General features: G+C 36.2%; 1 protein-coding gene across 3 annotated transcripts in view; it reads right to left on the bottom strand.

Annotated features, from left to right (window-relative positions):
- Window positions 1–19722, bottom strand: part of lamb2l (laminin, beta 2-like) — an 80743-nt gene extending 61021 nt beyond the window's left edge. Inside the window, exon 1 of one of the 3 annotated variants that reach the window (XM_055013060.1) lies at window positions 19473–19722. The gene's annotated coding sequence lies outside the window, so the exon portion shown is untranslated. Of the gene's footprint in view, window positions 1–3256; window positions 3276–3362; window positions 3811–19472 lie in introns of those variants that run through there. The other 2 variants (XM_055013062.1, XM_055013061.1) reach the window with 2 other exon arrangements.
- Window positions 19723–19948: the final 226 nt, after the last annotated feature.

Raw genomic sequence — 19948 nt, 5'->3', positions numbered from 1 at the left:
CAATAACCAATGAATTTTACCTACACTACTGTTCAAAAGTTTGAAGTCACCCAGACAATTCCATGTTTTCCACGAAAACTCTTTTATTCATGTGCTAACATAACTGTACAAGTGTTTTCTAATCATCAATGAGCCTTTCAACACCATTAGCTAACACAATGTAGCATTAGAACACAGGAGTGATGGTTGCTGGAAATGTTCCTCTGTACCCCTATGGAGATATTCCATTAAAAATCAGCTGTTTCCAGCTAGAATAGTCATTTACCACATTAACTATGTCTAGGCTGGATTTATCATTCATTTAATGTTATCTTCATTGAAAAAAAAGATTTTCTTTCAAAAAAATAAGGACAATTCTAAGTAAACCCAAACTTTTGAATGGTAGTGTACAATCAGCACTGTCTCTGAAAAAACCCCATCAGTCAATCCGTAGTCTTAACTATGGTCTTCTTTATTGCAGTAAATATTATTCATATCGTTTTTTCTTCTGTGTCCTGCTGTGTAGCACTTCAAGGGTTTTCTCAGAGGGTCTTGATTGTGATGTGACACCGACGACAGAAAAAGACCTCTTGTGTATTCAGGCTCTACAAACACCAGGATCCGCTCACTGAAAAGGAGTGTATATCCAGCTGTTTGTTTTTGTGTAGACACACACCGACAGATGTGAACAAACATTGTTCGTGTCGCACAATGACCCAATGTGACCTCTCAGACAAATAAAGGTGTTTACAGGAAGGAAAGAGAACCGGAGTGCATAAAAAGACGGACTCCTTTAAGCGATTGTGTCGCGGCCTGGATGGCTTTCTCAGCCTAAACAAACCACTTAAGTCAGAGGGACGACTGCTTTGTTGCTCTACAAATCAAAGGTCTTCTATTTTAAAGAATTTCTCAAAACGGCTTAACCTTACGCACTAATCCAGGTCTGCATTTTTCACACTCAGCTTAGCAATAAGAGATCCATGTTGACCTGAATTCACATTTTCAAAGCACCGAAGGAGACCCGACATCATCTCAACGCCCCGTCCAGCAGATTTACACATGTATTAGGATTGTTACTGCATCAATAAGATGCTTGTTTCAATGGCTTTGTGTCAGGACATCTGCAGGGAATTACTCTAAAAAACACAAAATAGACACTAAAGGATCCAAAAATGACATGAAAAGATGCAAAAAATTACACAAAAAGGTGCAAAAATGACCCCAAAAGATCCAAAAACAACACTCACAATATAGAAAGCCTCACAATATTAAAACCACCTTCCTGTGTTGTGTCTCAATTTGGCACAAACATACTCTTGGACTTGATGATGAACCGACTGGTCAAAAGTCAAAAAGTTTACAGTGGATATAACTACACTTTTTTTTTCATAACTCAAGAATTCATGAGCAAATTACAATGAAATTTAACACAAATGTCTAATAGGATGACATGACTACATTCTAAATCAAAATGGTCTAAGATCAGCTTCTGTTGTTCTGCAAACACACATTTCTGACCATTATCTAACTCCATAACTCAGGAAAAGAAGGACTATATTTCACATTTGATCAGATCCTAAACTGATGACACTTCAGACGTTTTAGTATCTATGTTTAAACTGAGGTCACTGTATGGATCTTGCATGTATCTCGGACAAGGAATTTGACTGTTTTTTGTGTCTCTCAATGAACTTAAGCACCTCAAAGTCTTTATTACATGCATGATTTTGGATAAAAATGGATGTAAAATGCATCTTGACTGGTTCAGCGGATACACAGCAGCAAGGCGGTAAATCTAGTTTTCTACTGTGGAATTTTTGAATGCACATTGATGCTTCAAGTTAGTTTGAATGTAAAATCCACTGCTTGTGTAACGACAAATCATCATAAGTGATGCTTTAATTAACACTATATGAAAGAGTGTTTCTGTTTTCTCGACACAAATAAGGGAAAATGTAAAAACGAAAATTAGAGAATTATGGAAAAATAAAAGCACTGATTTAAAGAGATACAGAAATGTACATTTTAAAGAAAGCAACAGCAAAATAAGAGAGAATAGAACTGCTGTTTTTTCAGCTATAACTTGAAAAAAAGTGTCCAAAAGAAGGCTTGGGGAGTTAGTAACTTCTTTTACATCACTTCTGAAAACCCACTTTTATGTGAAGTTTACTGTTTAGCTTTATTAGTTTTAGTTTTCTATTCTGTATTATTGTTTATTTTCTATGCTCTCTTGGTTGATTTCAATTTTAGCTGCCTTATTCTTTGGTGTGATGTCGTCTTTACTTCTTTAATTCTCTCTATTTTGGATCTTAATTTCTAACTTTTAACCTTCAATCTTATTCGATACTACACTAAAAGACAAAAATGACACTAAAAGATGCAAAACTGCCTAAAAAATGCAAAAATGACATTAAGAGATCCAAAAATGAGACTAAGACACGCAAAAAAATGCAGTAAAAGATGCAAAAACTACACTGAATATCTAAAAATTTACAAAAATGGCACTAAAACACAAAAATGACACAAAAAGATGCAAAAATGACACTACAAGATGTAAAAATGACCCCAAAAGATTCCAAAACAACACTAAAAGATGCAAAAATGGTACTAATAGACAAAAATTACACTAAAAGATGCAAAAATGACCCCAAAAGATGAAAAAATGACACCGAAAGATGCATGAATGACATTACAAGATGCAAAATTTACACTAAAAGAACCAAATATGAGATTAACAGATGCAAAAAATGCACTGAAAGATGCATAAATTACACTGAGATCCAAAAACGTCACTAAAAGCCCAAAATGACCCTAAAAGATGCAAAAATTAGACTACAAAATGCAAAAGTGACATGAATGCAAAAATGACACTAAAAGACACAAAAAAATTACACAAAAAGATCCAAAAATAGTACTAAAAGACAAAAATGACACAAGATGCAAAAATGACCGCAAAACACTAAATGATGCAAAAATGGCACTAAAAGACAAAAATAACACTACAAGATGCAAAATTGACACTACAAGATGCAAAACTGACATAGAAGATGCAAAACATGACACAAAAAGATGAAAAAAACAACACCAAAAGACAAAAGTCCTGAAACCTACTATAACTTAGAAAGCCTCACACTATTATAACCACCTTCCTGTGTTAAATCTACATGTTTTTAATGAATTGTGTGTCACTACAGGCCACCTGCTGAAGGAAGTGCACTGTTAAACTTTAACAGCTACACAGTTAAAGGAGATTACAGTTTAGCCACAATCAACCTACAGGGGCGGCGACGGCACAAGGTCACATTTACTGCTAAAACGCCACGGAAACCACGGAGAACCAGCGTCAGGATCAGCGGCACCGACAGAGCCGGCCTGGTACTCACGCAGCCCCGGGTGGCCTCGCTCTCCTCCTGGTCACTCTGCGTCCCCGTAGGCCGGCTTCAGCTCCACAGGTTGCTGTATTCTCGCTACACGTGTTCCAGACCCCACAGTGTGTACATTTACGCGTGCATGCACATGTGCGGCGTGTATGTGCGCCAGAATGCGTAAAACAAACTGGAAAGCGCAACTGACGGCAGCGATGTAAAAACAGAGGGAACGCCGCCGGCCAATGGGAGCTGAGGGGAGAGAGTGTGGGACCCCCTTCATTCCTGTCCTCCCTCTCACTGGGGCACCGGGGTGAATGGGCAGCTATTCTTATTCTAATTCCTCTGTCACTCCGCGGGCCACTGGCTGAAAGAGGGGAATGGTCTCCAGGCCTTTGGAATGCACCACCCCTTTCTTCTGGACACCGAGGGAGAGCCAGAGAGGCTGACGAGGCCGGAGGAAGAGGGAGAGAGAGGGAAACTTAAATGAAGAAGGAGGAGAAGAAAAGGAATGAGTTAAAAAAAGACAGAAGAGTGACACTGACAGTGACAGAGAGACATTTGGGGGTAAACTAAGCCACAAACTGAACAACATCACAATAATGAAAGTTTGCAAGAAGAGCAGTAAAAGTTCACAATAACTTTGCAATAGCGAGTCAGATTTGAGTTTTTCTTTACACAAACTGCTACAGAAATGAGAGATATGGGTCTTCCAAGGCCGATACCGACTATTGGTGATGCTCATGAAAGGCAGATGACTGATATTTGGGGTAAATATACACTACTGTTCAAAAGTCTGGGGTCACTTAGAAATGTCCTTATTTTTGAAAGAAAAGCATTTTTTTTCCAATGAAGATAACATTAAATTCATCAGAAATACAGTCTACATCAGGGGTGTCAAACTCATTCTACATTCAGCCCAGTTTGATCTCAAGTGACTAATAAAATCACAGCATAATAACCAATAAATAACCACAACTCCAAATGTTTCCTTTGTTTTAGTGCAAAAAAGTACATTCTGAAAATGCTCACATTTAAGGAATCTTTTTACAAAACTTTATGAACAAACCTGAATTTTCTGAAGAAAAATTAATTTATTAATTAATTTCAATAACATTATGTCTCCGTTTTTCATTTACACATTACTACTTACAAAATATTACAAAAAAGAGACACAAAATGACAAAAAAACAACAAAAACAAGACAAAAAAGAAAAACGACAAAATATCACAAAAACAAGACACTAAATGACAAAAAACAGACAAACGACACAAACAAGACCAAAAACAACAAATAAAGCAAAACACAAAAGTATAAAAATAAGACAGAAAACGAAATCCAGACAAAAAGGAAACACAAAACAAAAACGAGAAAAAAATAAAAACACGAGACAAATGACAAGTCAGACAAAGAAAAAACAAAAACAAGATGAAATATTACAAAAATGAGACAATGACAAAAGAACAATGAACAATATAGCATTTTACTTTATGATCAAAACAACCTGTCAAGGTCGAGAAATTATTTGAAATTTATAGTTTTACAAATTTACAATTTGCAGTTCATGATACAGAAATCTTTAACAAATCCGTGGATCCAGACTATAAGCTGCATCACTGCTAAAATCTAATCACTTGGTCCTTGTGTCATTTCTGACCTTCCCTGGAAATATCATTCAAATCTGTTAGTCTGTTCTTGAGTAATGTTGCTAACAGACAGACAGACAAACCAACGCCAATCGTCATGTAACTCCACCGTGTTCCTTGGCGGAGTAAAACTATCAGTCGATATCTGTCTGAATTACACAGATTTCTCAACAGTAGTGCTGACAGGCTAATGGTGTTACCACTGGACAGAGGAGGCTAGCTGATTCCCCTTGTTTTCAGTCCTTGTGCTAAGCTAACTAGCTGCTAGCTTCATGTAAATGAAATAGTGTATTTCCAAACTGTGAAACCTCAGTGCAGTCTGATGTGGGCTGAAACTGGATGGAATTTCACCATTTCAAAAGTCTGATTCAAGCTAAGAATGTGGATTTCATGTTAAGTTTTCTCTTTTTATCTCTAAAAAAAGAAAGGAGGCGATATTCCACTTGAAACATCAAACAGAGCCAACATCAATTAATTCCACTCGAGTCACTGAAGTAACTCTGGTGCAATGAATCGATTAGAAAGGAAAGGAAGAGTGTCTGTGTGGGTCGTGTGCATGCATGTGTGTGAATGACACGACTAAATAACTGCTGCAGAAAACAAAGCGGCGTTCCCATTCACAGTGACCTCTGACCTCCGCTAAAGAGAGAGACGGAGGTGCTGAAACTGTCAGACGGAAAGCACAGACGAGGAAAGTTTAATGACTGGTGGAAGTTCTGGGTCAGATGGCTTCATTCGCTGGAGGGTAACTGGAGAATTTTTGCACTTTGCACATTGTCTGCAGCTCTGTTTGCGTATAGTAATCCTCTCATCTACTACACAAGCATGCAGGTGTCCATGTGTTTAGTGAAAACTGCTGAATTATTTGTTTAATTTGGATTTTGGGCACTGATTATTACGTGCAATCTATCGGTGGATGATGCTTTTTGGATGCACATTTCTGGACATTTGCAGACTTTTACTCTATTTAATTGTGATTTAGGATTAACGTGTGACTGAGGAAGTTTTGCTCATTTTTTTGAACATCACAGTTTTAGCAGCATAGATGTTTTTTGATTTATTATAAGTTTAAGTATTTAAATATTAAACAAAAGTTGACCAGACAACCAACTAAGAAAGGTGAAGCATGGATGGACATTTGCAGACTTTTATTCTATTGGATTGTTTTTAAAGATGAAAATGTGACAAAGAGTTTTGCACGATTTTAGGTTACAAGCAACCTAGTTGATGTAATGTATGTTTCTGCATATATATAAAGATGAACTTAAACATATAACAGAAGGTGAACAGGCAACCAACCCAGAGAAAGTTGAAGCATGTACAGACATTTGCAAACTTTCATTCTGTTGGATTGTTGTTAAAGATTAAAATGCAACCAAGCAAGGTTTGCAATTTTTGATAATTACACTTTTAGGAACTGCATGTGTTTAGATTTATTAACTGTGCCGGCGTGTATAAAGTGATGTGTTTAAATGTATTAAATATGTAACAGAAGCAAAAAAATGTTTTTAAAAAAAAAAAAGTGACACTAAAAGATCCAAAAATGAGAAGAAAAGTTGCAAAAATGACACTAAAAGATGCAAAAGTGACCCCAAAAGATCCAAAAATAACACTAAAAAATTAGGGAAAAATGACACAAAATAGCAAAAATGACACTAAAAGATGCAAAAACGGCACTAAAAGACAAAAACAGCACTAAAAGATGCAAAAATTACTCTAAAAAAATGCAAAAAAGACACCAAAGATGCAAAAAAATTGCACAAAAAGATGCAAAAATGACCCTCAAAAGATCCAAAAACAAGATTAAAAGAAGCAACAAACGGCAATAAGGGACACAAATTACACTAAAAGATGCAAAAATTACTTTAAAAAATGCAAAAATGACACCGAAGATGCAAAAATGACACTGAAAGATGCAATAGTGGTACTACAAGATGCAAAAATGATGCAAAAATGCAAAATTGACACTGTAACATGCAAAAATTACCCCAAAAGATCCAAAAACAACATGAAAAGATGCAACAAACGGCACTAAAGGACATAAATTGCACTACAAGATGCAAAAATGAGACTAAAGGATCTAAAAATGAGACTGAAGATGCCAAAATTGACACAAAAAGATTAAAAAACGACACTAAAGATCCAAAAATGGCAGTAAAAGAGAGAAATGGTACTAAAAGATGCAAAAATTACTCTATAAATTAAAATGATGTTTTGGTTTTTTTTTTTGCTCTATATTAGTTAAAGTTGCTCCATATTAGTTAAGGTTGCTCTAAATGAGTTAAAGTTGCTCCATATTGGTGAAAGTTGCTCTAAATGAGTTAAAGTTGCTCCATATTTGTTGAAGTGGCTCTAAATGAGTTAATAAGGACATTTCTAAGTAGTTTAAGTGCCTGCTTCTACAAATGGATGTATTTTAATACACAACAGAAGCTGAACACAGCTGGAGAAAGGTGAAAGAGGGTGTTAAGCTTTCTTGCAGCCAGTCAAAGACCTTGAGCAAAGACTTTGGCCTAAACCCACACACATAATCTCTGCAATAAGATAAGAGAAAGCGGGTAGAAAGTTCAGTGCCGCCGCTATAACTCCTGCACAGTGGTCAGACAAAGCCAAGAAATCTCAAGTCCAAACACAGCCAGGTTCCCATATCCTTTAGCAGCACAACATGATAAGCCGACTGTGGGTTTGTGTACACTTCAAATGAACACGCTGCTGCAGCCTCAGACACCGTTAACTCATTATAAAACATGACCAGGCTGGAAACTGGATCAGATCATTCAGATGAGATCATGGAGGAAGTTTGCTTTTCCTTTTACAGGCAGGTGATTCAATATTTATGCTGCTGCTACGTGCACTGAAATCTCAGCCAAGTGGTTCCCAACCTATATTTATGTATCAACGAACTAAAATGCTTCCATCACATTCCAGATGGGCTGATTACAACAGATGTGGACAGTACTTCATGCTATTTACATTATCAGTCAGAAGTTTTAGAACACCCCAATTTTTCCAGCTTTTAATTTTAAATTTTGCATGTTAATGTCTCATTGTATTTTGAAATGAAAACATAGAACAAATGAAGTTTTAAAAAAAATCAAGTCAGAAACCAAAATGTTTCTAAATTTTTGACTCGTCAAAGTACCACCTTTGGCAGATATAACAGCTGAACACACTCAAGGCATTCTTTCAGAAAGTTCTTCCCATCTCTGTAGCAGAAATTCCCATAAATGTGTGGTTCTTGTAGGTTGCTTTGCCTTCACTCTTCTGTCCAGTTCATCCAAACCAGCTCCATGGGGTTTAAGTCTGGAGACTGTTTTCAAGCTCACCATCTGGTTCTTTTTTCCTAAGACAGTTCTAGCATAGCTTGGACTGATGTTCTGGGTCATTTTCTTGCAGCAGGATGAATCCCTGACCAGCTAGGAACATACCAGAGGGTTCTGCATGGTGCTGCAGAATGCTGTGGTAGTGGTTTAGGTTCAGGGTTCCTCTCACTCTGTACAAGTCACTGATCCTGGATCCAGCAGAACAGTTCCAGATCGTCACGCTTCCTCCTCCATGTTGTACAGTTGATGTTCCACACTGAGGAACCATCCTTTCTCCTACTGGACAACGTACAAAAATCCTGCATGATGAACCAAAGATTTCAAATTTTGATTCATCAGTCCATAATACCTTCTTCCAGTCTTCAGTAGTCCATTGGTGGTGTTTCGTGGCCCAGGCAAACCTCTTTTTCTTATTCTCACATCTTAGCAACAGCTTTCTTGCTGCAACTCCACCTGTCAAACCTGCAACTCGAAGTCTTCTCCTCACAGTTGAAACTGAGACTTCTTACTACGACCACTATTAAGCTGTGCTTGAAGCTGTTGACTCTCAGAAACTTGTCTTCTGATTCTGTTGTGGCTTTGGGTCTTCCAGATCTCTTCCTGTCAGAGTTTCCTCCAGTTTCTGAGTGTCTTATGATGGTGAAGAAAACTGTCACTGACACCTTGACTTTCTTTGCTATTTCTCTGAAAGAAAGACCTACATGTTTAAGTGTTATGATGGTCTGTCTCTATTCTATTGTTAATTGCCTTTTCTTCTCCATTTTTATGGCAACACACTACTTTCTGCAGTACAGTACTGTTCAAATAATGCTCTGGAGGGTTTGGTGCTATGGTGTGTTCCACCACTGCTTTATGCAGACAGAGGGGGTTGTAAGTAATCAAGAAAAGTTGGGACACCTGTAGGATTTAGTAGCACCAACTTTCTAGGCTTGATCAGCCTGCATTGCTGCAGAACAGCTTTCAGTTGTTCACCCATTCCTTGTTCCCTGAAAAAGGACTGTTTGTGTAATTCTGAAATGTACATCATTTTTTAGTTATGGGTAACCTTACCGTTCGTACAGCTTTTCCACACAATATTTAACTGACATCACGGAAGATGCCAGGAGAGGAGTCGAGGATGTGGAATTAATGAAGTGAGATAAAGGGGAGGAAACCGATACAGAGTATCCTCGACTTACATTGGAGTTTCATTCCTACAGATCGACGTCAGAACTCTGGCAAAAACATAAACAAAGCAGTTAGGTGCATCACGATATCGATCAGTTCTTTGGAAAAGTCATGAATACCACGACCTGTATTCAACACCAGCCCAAACACGAATCGCTCTCATCAGTGATCGCTTGTCATTGGATACCCAGTACTTTATCAACACATCACGGTAGACTTTACCATGTTAGTAGTGTCGGCTGCACATGCTACTAAACCTTAATGCCACATTGGGAAAATGTTCAGACAGAACGTTACCGTTCTATCCCCCATCCCTACTATCACCCCAATAAGCCGAGGCTGACATCCGCCTTCCCTGAGCCTGGTTCTGTTGGAGGTTTGTTGTTTTCCTCCCCATTATAGGAGGGGGTTCTTTTGGTTCCTTGTTGAGTTCTCCGTTCTTTGTTGAAGGTCTGTACCTTACTATGAAGTGTGATGAGACGACATATGCTGTGAATTGGTGCTAAACTGAACTGAAATTGATGGTTATTTGTAAGATGTGCCAGTATTGTAATATTTTAACAAAAGTGGAACGTTCCGTAAAGTTCCGAGGGGATGTCGTTGACATTATAGAACCTACATGATGTTCCCACACTGTTACATGACAACAAAGACGGAACATTCTCAGAGCAACACTGTTTTGGGAACTAAACTGACACGACCAACACCATCGTCAAACACCTTCAGAACATCTTTATTCTAACATTCTGGCAACTAAAAGAAAACTTCCCACCGTAAATATCAGTAGAACTTTGCTGAACTTGCTCAGAACATCTTTGGAACAAAAAAAAAAAGAATTCTAGCAGGGCAACAGCCTGGAACAAACATATTTGTTTTTCAAACACTTATGATTTATTTGACCCAACACGAAGCGTTGAAGCTGTACACAATAAATTGTTGTTATGTTTTTCCCACTTGGTAATTAAAATATTTACATTGAAGCCCTTTAAATACGCTATTACTTGACATTAAATTCATGAAAAGGTGGGTGTTGCATCCCCATCAGCTACCATCACAAACACAATCTAATTGTTTTGTAAGTGCTAGGTTGTAAATTACTGCAACACACCTTGAAGCCACAGTGACTGAGGCTCGCCAGATTAAATTAAGTGGAAATTCCAGGATGGTTTTGATACTATGTCGAGCAAAACATTTTCTGGGCAAAACATGAAAATACAGTGCTGGTACAAAAACAACAGCAGCATTGACTTTGTAATTGGGGTCTTTGGCATGGAATTGTATCTTTGAAACCCTGAGGAAATAATTATTAACTAAAATACACAACGACGAACACCATAAGACTTAATCAAACTAACAGACACACTGATACAACCAGTGCTGGACTGTCTAACCAGATTGAAAGACATCAGTCACTTTTTTTCAATCAACAAATGGCTAAAGGTGATTCCACTTTCATAGAGAGGTGAATGTACCAGATTATGATCCACACTTATCCACAGATGTGGTAAATAAGTAAGTAAAGGCTATTTATTTATATAGCACCTTTTACTAGCATATAGTCGCAAGGAAAAACAGCATAAGACCATGAAAACAACAAAACAAAGCAACAGCAGAGCCAATGATGAATTAAGAAAGAGTCATATTACAAGTAAGAATATACAGATTGCAAACCTAAAACAGGTGAAACAAAAGTATAGAGCTTAAATAAATAAATCTTGAGTTGTTTTTTAAGGCATCAACTGAGACTGTAAGAAATGGAAATAAACTCTTGGTATTTTTAATTCTGCAATTTTTTGCATTTATTTTTTGTATTTTTTATTTCAAAAATGTATTAATTTTATTATTTAATAATTATATAGGTTTATCATTATTTAGAATATTTATGATATATAATTTTAAGATTATTATATTTTTATTTTATATTTTGTATTCATTTTTTATGTTTTATTTTATAAATGTACTACATTTATTATTTAATGTTTACATATGGTTATTATTTCAAACATTTATTAAATCTTTTTTTTAATTTTTAGACTAAATTTATTACATTTACATATTTATCATTTTTAATTATTACATTTTTAGTTTATTTTTGTCATTAATTTTTGTATTTTCCATCCATCCATCCATCCATCCATCCATCCATCCATCCATCCATCCATCCAAATATGATACATTTTATAAATGTATTATATTTTATTACTTAATATCTATATAGATTTACGACATTTATTCTATTAAATAAAATACTAAATTTACATATTTATCATATTTTTTACTTATGATATTTTTTACATTTGTCATATTTATTTTTTGTATTTTTTATTTTATAAATGCAGCATATTTTATTACTTAATATCTATATAGATTTATCATATTTATTAGATTAAAATGCATTAAATTTACATATATTTTTTGAAATTATTATATTTGTATTTTAAAATTTTTCATATTTATTTTTTGTATTTTATAAATCCAGTATATTTTATTACTCAATATCTATATAGATTTATCATATTTATTATATTTATTAGATCAAAATGTATTAAAATTACATATTTATCATTTTTTAAACTTATTATATTTGTATTTTATATTTTTCATATTTATTTTTCTTTCTCCTTTTTAACTTTGAACTGATTTTACAGAATTGTTTCCAAAAACTCCATCACCACTCAAACCAGACCATAGATCTCTTTACAGACTTTGGGAGCTATCTTTGCACTGTGGAAAAGAAGCCTTTTACACTCTCCATCTAGAGGACAACAAAGGAGAAAAAACAGTGCATAAAATCAGGGTTGTTATTCAGGCAATAATGCAGAAATTTCCAATGTCTGCTGATTTCATTCAGTCTCTTCTGTTTCTGTCAAAATTTAACTTCTTAGAAAAAAAAGCTATTTGAACATCTGCTCGATTTGATAGGAGCCGACCACCCAAACAAAACATCTTCAAATAAAAGGATTGGGTTTAACAATGATGCCCAACAAGGAGTGGACTTTTCTTCAAAGGGCTTCCTAATCCACTACATACAATATCAGATCAACGACTCCGGGGCTGAAGGAAATCTCATAATACTGTCTGAACGCTTGCATTACATGTGCTGGCATCTTACACTGAAAGACAGTTCATCATCAGAGATAATTTTCCATTTGGGATTTAAGAGATAGAGTTAAGTCTCCCAGTGTGGGATGCGCTGCAGATTTTCACCACTATTGACCCAGAAATCAAATAAAGAACACCTGAGACCAGCAGGGCTTATTTATCCTTTGTTCCACACCACCTATGTACACACACAGTGGAAAGTCTGAACACACAATCGCCTTCATGCTCAACTAGTGCAGCTTTTTTTTTGCAGCTCTACCCTCAAATTAGCTGTGTTGTTTAGGGTCTTAAGTGATTAATCACAAAATTAAGCTAAACTCAAAGGGACACACCCACTGTGTGGCTGACGAAGACTCATGCAAGGACATGAACCGACTGTAGCCAGCGAGGAGACTTTGAGATGATTCAGTTCAACACACCAGACCGACACAATCACCGACGTTCGTGTTTGGACTGGAAATCAGAAGGCAAGAAGGTTGGAGGTGCACTGAGAAGCTCTGAGGAGGTTCCACTTCAGCAGTAAGTCAAATGGAGCAGGTCAGGAAAGCACAAAGTGAGGTCACGGTTCAGGGAAATCAATTCAGAAAATGAAACGGCTTTTTCAGCATTTATGGAACAAATGGCAACCAGGAAAATTACTGCTCAGTCATAAATCCGTACGTAAAAATTTCACATCATATGTTTGTCTGTCAGCTCTGGCTAGCTAAGTTGAATTTCAGTGACAATTAGCAGTTAGAAGGAAACTGTACCTACAGGTTCTAATAATGTTTGACAGAAAACATTTGAATCTGATGTTCAAGAAATGCTTTAAAGATATTTATCATTGCTAACAATGTTCCTGTGAGGTTAAAAGTGAACTAAGACGGAACGTTAACATTCAGAGGATGTTTGGAGAATGTTGTCAGATTATGTTCCATGATAACGAAAGAACCCTCTGAAACAAACATTCTGAAAATGTTCTCCTGATGTTATCGAGGCCTAAGAAGACAGAATGTTTTTTATAAAACGTTCCTTTAATTTAAATTATTAACAAAGGTGGAACATTTTACCTGCAATGTTCTGAGGATGTTCTGGGGATGTTGCTGTTGAGAACGTTCTTCTACAAAACGTTCCCACAATGTTACATGACAACAAAGGAAGGATGTTCTCGATGTAACATTTGAAGAATGTTTAAGGACATTTTTAGAGTGTTTTGTAGAGAACTTTATCTGCCTTTAAGAAGAACATTCAGGGAACTAACAGAAAACTTTCCACTGAAAACATTTGTAGAACTTTGCAGAATTTTCTCAGAATATTTTTTCTGCTGGATATGTTCTGTGTAACACAGGAGAAACGTTCTAAAACAAACATTCAAAAAATGTTTTCAACATGTTATCAAGACCATAGATGATTTTTTTCTTTTACTAAAATGTTCTTGTCATATGATATATAAACAAAAGTAAAACATTTTTCCTGCAATATTCTGTGGATGTTTTGGGGATGTTGCTGTTGAGAACGTTCTTCTATAAAACATTCCCTCAGTGTTACATGACTACAAAGGAAGAACGTTCTTAATGCAACATTTGGAAAATGTTTTCAGGACATCTTTAGAGCATCTTTCTCCTGCCTTTAAGAAGAAAATTCTGGGAACTAAAGAAAACTTCCTGCTGAAAACATGAATAGAACTTTCTCTGAATGTCTTTAGAACAAAAATATTCTAGCTGGGTGACTGCAAAAAAAGGTGAAAATGAGTGTCTTTAAAGTAGATTAAACCCCCGTTAGGTTGCACCAATTAGGAGCACAGAAGCTGGTTTAATGTAGATATTGGCAACGTTAGCTTGCATGAAGTCACTGCGTTTAAGTTTAGTTTAAGGTATTCTGTTGAAGCTCAGAAGTAAGTAAAGTCATCAAGCTGCACGCTGAAACTTTAAACACAAATCAAACTGATGAGCAAATCATTGATCATGAAGCTGTGTAAGAACGTGTTTTTTCCTGATTCCTTCCTGTCTGTTATTAATCAGACAATCTGTGATGCCATTCATGTTATCGGTGATTTCCGGAGTTAATTTCCCCTCAGTGTTTGTGTGTTTTACTGGGTTTGTGTGTGCAGCAGAGAAAGATAGACTGACCATTAAAAAGGCTGAAGTCTGTGTCACATCCTGGGAGGTAATTGGCAAAGATTGTAGCTCATCAGAAAAAACAAAACCACTACTTTCTTCATCTGAAGTGCTCAACTTTACTTTGGTTTACAGCCATTTATCGACACAAAACAATAGATTTTAATGTCAGGGTCACAGATGTAGAGAGGAAAAGACAAACAATTCGGGATTCAGCGCAAATAATGACGGACATCATGACGCATTGTGCTTTTTAGAATCCTATTTGAGAACATTATCTCAAAGACGCGAACAGAAAGGTCAAGATTTCATTTTATCGGAGCATTTCTGCAGCACTCCAGAGGTGATTTATGAGTGTTGGTGTGCACAACGTGAGAACCAGCCGATCCAAACACCGCTAACAACCTGCCTGCTGTTTTAAAAAGATTCATTTCACCTTCCTCAGTCAAACTCCAGGCCATCAGCTTCACAGTTACACTTCTTGTTTGTTCTTCTGGCTCTGTGCTTTCAGTTGGAAACCTCGGTTTGAATCTGAACGACCTTAGATCAACCAAGAAACAAACTTTATGTCAGATAAAGCTCTTCTAATGCATTGTGTCTGAAGTTTCACCCAAACTGACGCACAAATTTAAGTTTTCTAGACACATTTGGACTTCTTTTGGAATTTTTAAGCCTATTTTGAACAATTTTACGGAAAATTTTTAAATAGTTTTGGAGAGATTTTGAGTAATACTGGATATATTTGGAGTTATTTTTGAAAAAAAGTGTATAAATTCCCTAAATTTCATCCATTTTTTATCTTGTTTTGGACAAATGTCGAGTAATTTCATACAAACACACCGAGACACAAACTGACAAACAAATTTAAGTTTTCTAAACAAAATTTGACTACTTTTGGAATTTCAAATTAATTTTAAATAATTTTTTTAATAGTTTTCAACAGATTTTGAGTCATGTTACATATATTTGGAGTTATTTTGGGGGAAAATGTGTATAAATTCATTAAAATTTATCAATTGTTTATTTTGTTTTAGACACAAACTGCCACACAAATTTAAGTTTTCTGGACTAATTTTGAGTTATTTTTGAATTTTTAAATAAAATTTGAACAATTTTACACCTTTTTTTGAACTATTTAATATCTGAACAGATTTTGAGTAATGTTGGAAATATTAAGAGATTTTTTTTTGGGGGGGGGGGGTGTATAAATTCTATCAATTTTATCCAAATTTTATCTTATTTTGGAAAAATTGTGAGTCATTTCACACAACCTGATGCACAAATTTAAGCTTTCTAGACAAAATTTAAGTTATTCTGGAATTCTTAAATTAATCTTAAACAATTTTTTAAATAGTTTTGGACAGATTTTGAGTCTTGTTAGTAATATTTTGAGTTATTTTGGGGAAAGAAATGTATAAATTCTATACATTTAATACATTTTTTTATCTTGTTTTGGACAAATTTTGAGTAATTTCACTTCAAAAGTTACTGAACAACAAAAGATTACATCTAGCAAAAGCATCCAACTTAGAATTTTCTGCAATTCTACTTTTCTCTCTGTCGAAGCGATTTAAAGGAAAATCAGGCAGCCTTTTCTTGTCAGGTTCTAAAACCGAGGGGTCCTGATGGCAAAAGCCTTTAGATTTAGACCTCATACAGTCAGAAGAACCCATCTGAGGATCTAACACCACAAACGGGCTCGAATGAGATCAACATTTCTGATATAGAACTTGAAAACAGACCCTAATGAGCTTAAAAAGTCATCAGTACAATCTTAAAATGAGTTCTAAAATGGTGAAGTTATGTTAAACCCAGTGAGAAGCCAAGTTACTGGATCAAAACCAGTGTTTGACAGGCAGGTAAAGCAGCCATTAACCAGTGTTCCTCCCTCCCACATGACCAGTTTGACCAGTTGGGGTCTGCTGGACTCGTGGATCCTCTTAACCTCCAGGTTAGAGCTGATATCAGCAGCAGGGTGAGAGGTCCTCAAGCTGATTACAGCTGCAGTAAGCCTACTGGGCCATGGGAACCTCCACACACTCCGAACATCAGGACAAGCAGGAAATGTTCGATTCCCAGCAAAAAAGAAGAAGAATATTAAAGCAGAGGTAGACAATCTTTTTTTGGCATCTTTGGGCAAAAGTTCCACAAAAATCCTCTGGATTCCTGCACTCCCTCTCATCTCCATTTTTAACAATTAGAAAATCCAGTCTGTAACTGAGGGTTTCAGCCAATCACAGGGGCTTTTATTACAAAAAGCAGGTAACCAAGCTAGAAGTTTTTGTCCTAAATACGTTCTGAGAAAGTTCTGCAAAGTTCTAGTAATGTTTTCAGCAGGAAATGTTCTTTTAGTTCCCGGAATGTTCCTCTTGAGGACTTAATGAAGGCATGATAAAGTTCTCTAAAGATGTTCTTAAAGCATTTTATTGAGAATGTCCTTCCTTTGTTATCATGTAACATTGTGGGAGTGTTTTATAGAAGAACGTTCTCAACAGCAACATCCTCAGAACATTAAAATAACAAAACCATATAAGGCCTTGATACATTTTTGGAACATTGGTTTGAGAATGTTCCTCCTGTGTTACAAAAAAGTTCTCTAAAGATGCTCTAAAAGCGTTATTAAAGCGTCTTCCAAATGTTGCAAATGTTTAAAAGGGAACCTCTAAAACTTAGTTTATTAAATCAAATACTTCCTGAGATAAACATTTTTGAAACCAGGTTTCCCATAGTTGAAAGATTTAAAAAGGTTAGGTGAGATTCAAATCCCAGATAAAGCAAGAATTGATTTGCAACTTTAAGCTTGATTACTGTTGTACATTTAAAGCAAGTGTTCAACTGGTGAAACTTCTGGTACTTTTTTTCTTATTATTGTGTAGCACCAGTTAGAAGAAAATGCTTTCTAATGGTACAGTGACCTTAAGAAACCAGCTGTTCAGGTAAAAACAGTTTGGTCTTCAGCTGGAGCAAACACTTGACCATCATTTCTACCGTTTTAGATGCTGAGTCTGAACTCTGCTCTCCGTTAATCTGAACTTCTGGCTAATCTGGTAGGAATGTGAGCAGAAAGCTGCTGCTGGCGCTAGAAAAAGAACAGTTCCACACACAGAGTCGTATGTTCATCACTTCAAAGGATACTACATCCACTTACCTTTGGTTCTAACCAGTACTTCAACTGACTTTAACCCAAACCCAAAGTTTTCAACCTAAACTTTAACAATCTCTGTCCAGAAAGGAAGTCCATGTCCTCACACTGTGACTGTGTAAACACATGTATAAAACCCACAACACCATTGACGCAAATACACAAACACACAAACATCCATCAAATAGTCAGCCTCGGAAAGCTTCCAGTTTGTAGGTTTCTAGTTTCTTCCTTCATTTTCTTTCCATTCTGAGGCAGTTTTCTGACAATTGTCTCGATTTGGTTGAAACATTTCAGATGGAGCCCCAGACACATTGTAAGACACAAAAATTCTAATTATTTCCCCACAAAAATGTTCTTAGAAATACTTTGTAAATGAAAAATCCAATATCGGTGAGTACATTCTGTCAAAAGAACGTTTGAAATTTTATCTACTCAGTCATTCATTGAAAAAAAATTCCTTCTCAGCATCCCACTGTGCACTTTGGCTCTTCAGTGGACATTTTGAACTCAGATTGAACAGATGCAAAGAGAAACTTTGCTCGTTCAGCGGATGATGTGTAGTATCGCTTTAATTTTGATTGTTATTAATATTTAGGTAAGTAGAAGTTTCTGCTTTTCAAAAAATTAAAAATCTATTTAATGAAATAGAATATTTCATTTATATTTATTCAATACCAAACATAGTTATATTTAATTCATATTATAGCTTGCAACCTGTCACCTTAATTGTATGGACATCTTACCAGCAAGTAGGGAACGTTCCCACAACACTCGCTAACATTATCTACAAGTTCTAATAATGATTGAAAGAAAACTTTTTAAAGAAAGAACGTTTTAAGGAAATTTATCATTTCTAATAATGTTCCTGTGAGGTTAAAAGTGAACTAAGACAGAACGTTTTAACATTCAGAGGATGTTTGGAGGATGTTGTCAGATTATGTTCCATGATAACAAAATAAGAACGTTCTGTTGCGGAAAATATTTTATAGAGGAACGTTCTCAACAGCAACATTCCCAAAACATTCTGAGAATATTGCAGGCAAAATGTTCCACCTTTCTTAATACATCACATTACAGGAACATTATATTTATTTATTTATTATCATCTAAGGTCTAGATAACATCTGGAGAACATTGTTTGAATGTTGGATTGAGAACATTCTTCTTTAGTTATCATGGAACATAATCTGACAACATCCTCCAAACATCTTCTGAATGTTAAAACGTTCTGTCTTAGTTCACTTTTAACCTCACAGGAACATTACTAGAAATGATAAATATCCTGAAAACGTTCTTTGAACATCAGATTAAAATGTTTTCTTTATAACATTAGTAGAACTTGTAGATAATACTGAGGAACTGTTCTAAACTCTGGTAAAATGTTCCCTGTTTGCTGGTAAACATGACAGAAAGCTAACAGCTAAGGTTACAAAGATGAATTAGCCTAGCATAAAACTAGCATAAAGTGCGCTAAAGTTCTTTAAAAGTCACATTTAGCAGCACTATGATCACTGTCAGATTCATGAGGACTGAGAGAACACAACAGCAGAACCTCACTGCCCCTGTAGGAACATCAGGGGAACGAACCCGCTGCTTACTCCCGGTTGTTCTGCGGAGAGTTAGCTTAAATCCGACCCGGTCAGCTCACCTGCTCCGGAGCTTCCTGAGGCCGTTTCCTCTCCGACACAACAGGAAAACCGTCTCTCTTTCGCTTTCTTCCTCCCGTACACACTCTCCGTGTCCCGCTGCGGCTGTGTAAGTCGGTGCCCGCGGCTGCAGTGGAGGCTCAGCTCCCCCGGGAGGGGAGGAGGTGTCACCGGCTGCACAGGAGCAGGTAGCCGGACCCCACCCACGGAGACCCGGCCCACCGCCAGAATCAGTCCCCGGTGGGGGAAAGAGCTGCATCTACAGGTGTGGTGCCAAAAAGTGAATGATTTCAGTCCACAAAAGCAGTCTGAATAATTTTACCTCCACTGTGCTCCACATCAACCATTTTAACCAGTTAAAACAGCTTTCAGGGACCAGTTCAACTCATATAATATAATTTTCTACTCGTCTAAAAGTGACTGAAATAATGCATCAAAATCACTGGATTTCATTTAAGACAGACATATTTTAGCGATT

This window comes from Amphiprion ocellaris, chromosome 8 (genome assembly GCF_022539595.1).
Source record: "Amphiprion ocellaris isolate individual 3 ecotype Okinawa chromosome 8, ASM2253959v1, whole genome shotgun sequence".
Lineage (NCBI taxonomy): Eukaryota > Metazoa > Chordata > Actinopteri > Pomacentridae > Amphiprion > Amphiprion ocellaris.
This window is presented reverse-complemented; position numbering and strand designations above follow the sequence as displayed.